The sequence below is a fragment of the Protopterus annectens genome, chromosome 8.part0 (assembly GCF_019279795.1).
Source record: "Protopterus annectens isolate FY-2018-M chromosome 8.part0, PAN1.0, whole genome shotgun sequence".
In the NCBI taxonomy this organism is placed as follows: domain Eukaryota; kingdom Metazoa; phylum Chordata; order Ceratodontiformes; family Protopteridae; genus Protopterus; species Protopterus annectens.
The window spans coordinates 337002327-337008709 of NC_056741.1; the positions used below are offsets into that span (position 1 = coordinate 337002327).

At 37.0% G+C, this 6383-nt stretch overlaps 1 protein-coding gene across 1 annotated transcript in view; it reads right to left on the minus strand.

Annotated features, from left to right (window-relative positions):
- LOC122808226 (multiple epidermal growth factor-like domains protein 10) overlaps positions 1–3301 on the minus strand; it is a 693858-nt gene extending 690557 nt beyond the window's left edge. Inside the window, exon 1 of the mRNA XM_044079188.1 lies at positions 2923–3301. The gene's annotated coding sequence lies outside the window, so the exon portion shown is untranslated. The remainder of the gene's footprint in view (positions 1–2922) is intronic.
- Between the last annotated feature and the right edge of the window lie 3082 nt (positions 3302–6383).

The window sequence follows — 6383 nt, forward strand, 5'->3', positions numbered from 1 at the left end:
AGGACATTTCACTGAATGCACATTTCACTGAAACTCAAATGACTGAACGCAAATCACTGAAAGCACAATTCACTGTAAACTCAATTCACTGAAACACATTTCACTGAAAGTTATATATTGCCTTTTCCCCACTGTAGTGCAATTCTGGAGTTAGTATATATAGTAACAAGGTGTATGGGGGGCATAGCCCCCCCCACATATTTTAAGTATATATGATGTTCAGAAAAAAAGGAATATGTTGGAATTGCAAGTATCCATGTATATAGTTCAAAATATTTTAAATATGTGGGGGGTGCCCCCCCTTACTATTTATACTAACTCCAGGGTTGCACTACAGTGGGGAAAAGGCAATATATAACTTTCAGTAAAATGTGTTTCAGTGAATTGCGTTTTCAGTGAATTGAGCTAATTTGACTTTCAGTGAAATGTGCATTCAGTGAAATGTCCTAGACAGAAATAAATATATATATCAGAGATCAGCAATGAAATAACCTATGTTTTTTGGCCATTTATGGCATTCCATTATCTAGTCATCATTAGTTAGGCACATTTACTGCATATAAATAGGCCTGACACAGAAAAAAGGAGTGACAAATGAGTTTAATATATAAAATTAAAAACTAAAAGAGTATAATATATAAATTATAAATGCAGAACATAGCAAAACTTTACTCAAACAACTATTATACATAAAATAGCAGTTTTTTTCTGTTTATGACAAGGCAAGGCAGGACAAGATTGTACAATGGCAGGAAACACATTTGTTCCTATGGACAATGTGTACTTTGTGACACAGAAACATTATGGAGCTAAAAGAAGTGTTTTCCTGGTAAGAAAGAAAATGAACATTAATACGCAAGCACACACACACACACACACACACACACACACACACACACACACACACACACACACACACACACACACACACACACACACACACACACACACACACACACACACACACACACACACACACATACACAATTTCAGGGCCAGGGAGATTCACTGATTATGTGAATGAACAAAGTGTTACAGATATATGCAGTTTGAGTGCTATGAATCTATACAAGATATACGAATGAAGAAAGTGTTAATAACAAGACATACAAGTACATGTGTAAGTGATACAAATCATAAAGAACACCCATATATTTGTATTTGTGTAGCTCAAGAAGAAGTTTGGCATACCAGAAACATGAAGATTTAAATTTGGACCCAGTACACAGAAATCCAGTATTAAGATCCACTTATAGATGGTGCCAGCATGTTTGTGTGCAGAAGTGTAATTAGCAGACACTTTTCAGAATCCATACTGGGACACATTCATAATGTGAAACACCTATGAAAGAAAGCACTTCACACAAAATCACTTATACAGTGCAGGTTACTCCCAATACTAGAAGATGGTTCAGGCCTAAATCCCAAGGACCTGCACCATGCCTGCCTGAAGTCTGTGCTGCAGTGTTTCATGCAAAGACTCCTGGGTAGATCTGATAGAACTTTTGTTGCCTGTACATCAGCAGGTATGCAAAATACCCCTCTCCAGTTAGTGCATCATTTACACTGGTTTTCCTGGAGGACATATGTTGCCTTGAAGAACATTCTAGTATTGAAATTAGCACACTAACTGGAGTTGTAACTGTATGGGAACATTGATAAGGTCAAGGAATAAGGGAAACCAGGTGCGCACAAGAATGCAGTAACTAATGAGTGCCTTGTATTAAAAGTCAAAATGTAAAAAAAAGTATATTAATGCCAACAGAAGATAATCTAAAATGTAGAATGCTTCTAAATAATATACATGTGAATAAAGTGCATTTAATGACACAATTACTGTTTGTGTACATGTGCACAACTCATTGACACAGAAATCCTGCCAGGCACAATCCCAATACATTATCTGAAATAATACAAAGAATGGTTATCCCCCCCCCCCACTTCCCCACATATACATACACATACACATGCACATGCATACACTTTAAAAACAAGGAAATAATGTCAAAATGAGTGCCACCTGTGCATTAGGAAAACAAATCATTTAGATGTAAGGAAGGAAACAACTGAAGGACAGACACATGTACACACACTTAAAAAGAAGGAAGCAGTGACACTCAACTCAGTAGCAAAACACATACTATAGAGACAAAAGAAAGGAAATGCGTGCACACACACACACACACACACACACACACACACACACACACACACACACACACACACACGCACTTGTGTGTAAAGAAATACAAAAGCATATACATTGACACAATGCAGTAGCCATGCCTAAGTACTATGCTTTCCACTTTAACAGTCAAGGAAATATATAGCTCAAGAAATAATTCCCATGCCAGTCAGTAGAAAAACCAACTGTTTAATTGTCACATTACTGTTTAGATGCAGGAGATTATTAGTCTGTTTCTAACATTTATAGTTTTATTCTGTTACAAACATATAATGCTAGTGATATTCAGCTGAAATCTAGCTTTCAACTTCACTGTAGTAGTTTGCATAAAAATAATGCAGCCAGTAACATCCCTTCCTACTTAAAACTATGTCAGCTGTTGAGTGCTTGTAGTTAAACTTGGTTACCTAAAATTGCCATTTCAAGAGCAAAGATGTTATTACTTAAAATGCTTATTTCCTTCAGTGGAACTACTGCTTACAAACACTAAAGTTATTCCTTATCAGCACAGTTAGGCTAAGCAATGGCTACTCAATTAACAAAAATTCCTGGTCACAGATGTAATTTGACATTTGCCCAGTCTCAACCAGGAACTAAGTTTCAATTAACTAAATTATGAAGAAAAGTTTTTCTAAAGCAAATAAAGAGAATGAAACTGAAAAAGCAGATCTAAAGAGGAGTACAAGGAGGTCTGGTATACATTAAGAAAGAATTATATCAGTATGTGTTTGACTTACCCCTAACACAACTGCTTGTTAAGAGTCCACAGCTGGGAGAGAAGCCAAATCCTTCCTTTTATTCGTCAGAAACTTTTAAAACAATAAACACAGAATACAGTTTATGAAGAAGTCTAAATGGAAATTCAGAAATGTTAGCACTTCCATTTCTTCATTCATAAACAGACCAAATGATATGCAGCTTGAGTTGAAACCAGGCTGGAGATTACAACATGGAATGACACTGGGTGAGCGAAGACGGAGAGTTTTACTCTAGGATGAGGTCATGTGGATACTGGGGCTGCAAAACAGACAACATTCAGGAAGTTAGTCAGGGCAAGGAAACTTGAGAGGATACTACAAGGGAAGCTTTGGCACACATTAAGCCTTCTTGCTTAGAATGCTGGAGATGGCTATCTCAAAGTGAGAAACAAAAGAAACTGATTTATAATGAAACAGCAGAACAACTCCCATAATTAACATGCAGGAATTCAAACTGCTGCCACCTATAAATCCCTGAGTATCTGGTATCCCTCCTTTTCACAGATACTACACAGTAAAAACTTTCTCCAAGACAAAAAACAACATATACTGTGGCTCTTGTTATGAACAATGCATACACAAGAATTTGACAAACCGTAAAAAGATTAATTTATAAGCTTAGAAATATTACCAAATGATTTCTAGATAAGTCATTAATACCTCAGAATTATTGAGCCTAATATCATCTCTGCCATATATAACATGCCACTGTGACAATGCTTAAATGCAAGAAAAATATCCATCACTTGTTGCTGTATTTCTAGCACTTACAGCAATGTTTATCAAAGGTATCATTTTGTATTACTCTTAATGGCACTGAATGAATAATCTGCCTCGTGGTGATTCACTCTGGTGGGCCAGGGGAAATTTAAACTATTGTCACACAAATGCTCTGAATATGAATAAACAGAATAAATACGACTACTATATCTGCTACTGCTGTTACTACTATTACTACTACTAGTACTGCTACCACTACTACTGCTACTACTATTGCTACTACTGCTACTACTACTACTACTATTGCTGCTACACCCAGTACTACTACTGCTACTACTGCTGCTATTACTGTTACTGCTACTACTATTGCTATTACTGCTACTACTACTGTTACTTCTACTGGAAGTAATACTAGTACTGCTACTACTAAAACTACTACTGCTGCTGCTACTACTACTAGTACTACTGCTACTGCTACTATTATTAATAAAAATGAAAAGAATAAATCTGAAACCATCAGTAACATTTATTCCTTGAGAAGGGAGAATAAAGGAAAAATAGACAGAATGTTATGAGTAGTGTAAATAATGTCCAGAAATTTTACCTTTCTACAGGATTCAGTACCTTTTTACTACATAGTGCCTCATCTGCTATGAATTTATGTATATGTGTGTGTGCATCTGTTTGTGTGTCTGCGTTTGGGTGTGTGCATATATGCACAAGTGTGTGTGTGTGTGTGTGTGTGTGTGTGTGTGTGTGTGTGTGTGTGTGTGTGTGTGTGTGTGTGTGCGTGTGTGCACATGCATGTGTGTGTGTGTGTGTGTGTGTGTGTGTGTGTGTGTTTGTGTGTATGTGTGTGCACATGCATGTGTGTGTGTGTGTGGGTGTGTGTGTGTGTGTGTGTGTGTGTGTGTGTGTGTGTGTGTGTGTGTGCGTGTGTGTGTGTGTGCGTGTGTGTGTATGTGCATGCATGTGTGTATGCATGTTCCTTCATACATGAATGTGTGTGATGTATACGTGTGTGTGTGTGTGTGTGTGTGTGTGTGTGTGTGTGCGTGTGTATGTGTGCGTCTGGGAGTGTACATGTGTTTGTGCTTGTTTATTGGAGGGACGAGGACATTCACCTACAATTCTAAATTCCACATTCACTATCCTTAAAGGACAAAATAGGACCTGCAGAAGGACATATAGCAATATCATTGAGTCAGATTACTAATATTGCAGGAGTTTCCATTTTTCCTTTTTGCAGATATGTTATCAAAGGAAATAATGCTGTTAAGGCCAAATCTGTCAGAGTTCCTGCCTTATGTCAGTGGGTGCAGCATTCAGCATCTGGTTTTTGTTTCATATTGTAACATTGTAACATAAGTCACTTACAGTGCTTGAGTAACAGGACCATTTAGTGGTGATAAATGTTTCTGTTTTCCAAATTAGAAAAAAGTATCATTAGAAATTGTAAGGTTAGTGAGAATAATAATGCACCCAAAACAAGTCATGGCTGTATTGTGTAGGTGTGGTAGACAGTTTTGAGACAGAATTAGTCAGAATTCTGAAATAAATATTTTTTTCTCACAGTTACTTTTAAAATGTGCCTTGTACACATTATTGAAACCTTAAAACATAAACACTAATGACAAGCAATAGCTACTTGGCTGATCGAATATTTGTGTTTGTATACTTGACAAAAATAAAGCAATTTAGCTTACTTCTTGACTTACATTTGGATTTGTGTATTTCCCATTATTTTATGCCTCTGCTATACATTTTTGAGATGCCTTGTTGTGTGTATCCTTATTAGCATATTTGGAAAACTGTGTTATAAACTCACCATCATTCTGTGAAGTAATACTTCTTCATGTCACCCTGTTTTCTGTCCATTCATTCATGCCATGCCTTCTTATTTATAAACACATTTGTTTTAAAGCTGCTACCCTTCTCTACCACGTTTTGTTATCCATCCTTCATTTTCTTTAGGAAATTTTTCGTATTTATTTATTTATTTAGTTTGGAGGCTGCGGTGGTACAGCGGTTAGCTTTGTCGTCTCACAACAAGAGGTTTTTCAGTTCAATTCTCAGCTGGAGAGCCTTCTGTGTGGAGCTTGCATGTCCTCCCTGTGGTCGAGTGACATTTAAAGACATGCAGGTAGGTGTGTGCGTGAATGGGTGTGTCTTCTTTGAAGGTTGGGTGTCGGGCTGGCACCTCGGCACCGTAAAAATCCACTGCCAATCATCAGCGGTCCGGAGTTCTGCTGTGGTGACCACTAGCCGGGAAAAGTCAAAAGACATTAGTTTAGTTTGTTTACTGGAATAGTACACTGATCAGAGTCGATCATTTGCAGACACAGCTGGGTGATTGCTATTTTGAAATAAAGTTCTTCTAAGAAGTGAACATTTATATGTGTTTTACATGTAAGTAGTCAAATCAAAAAATTGCTACACAATTGCCACATGGATTTTACAGACCTATGACTAAACAATGAAATAGATTGCTGTACATTCTATGAGCAAAAATTTCAATGCTTTTTACTTCCTAAGAGACTGTAAAGGGACTGATCAGCAGTCCTTCAGCTTTGTTTTCCATGAGCAGCATAGCCCATAATTCTTTTATAAATATTCAGTGTTGCTATTTATATACTAACTGCAGAAGATGCTACTGAAACCTAGGAATGAACTCGCATAATGCTGGAACTTAGATGCAAACTCACAGACAGCTAAATTTA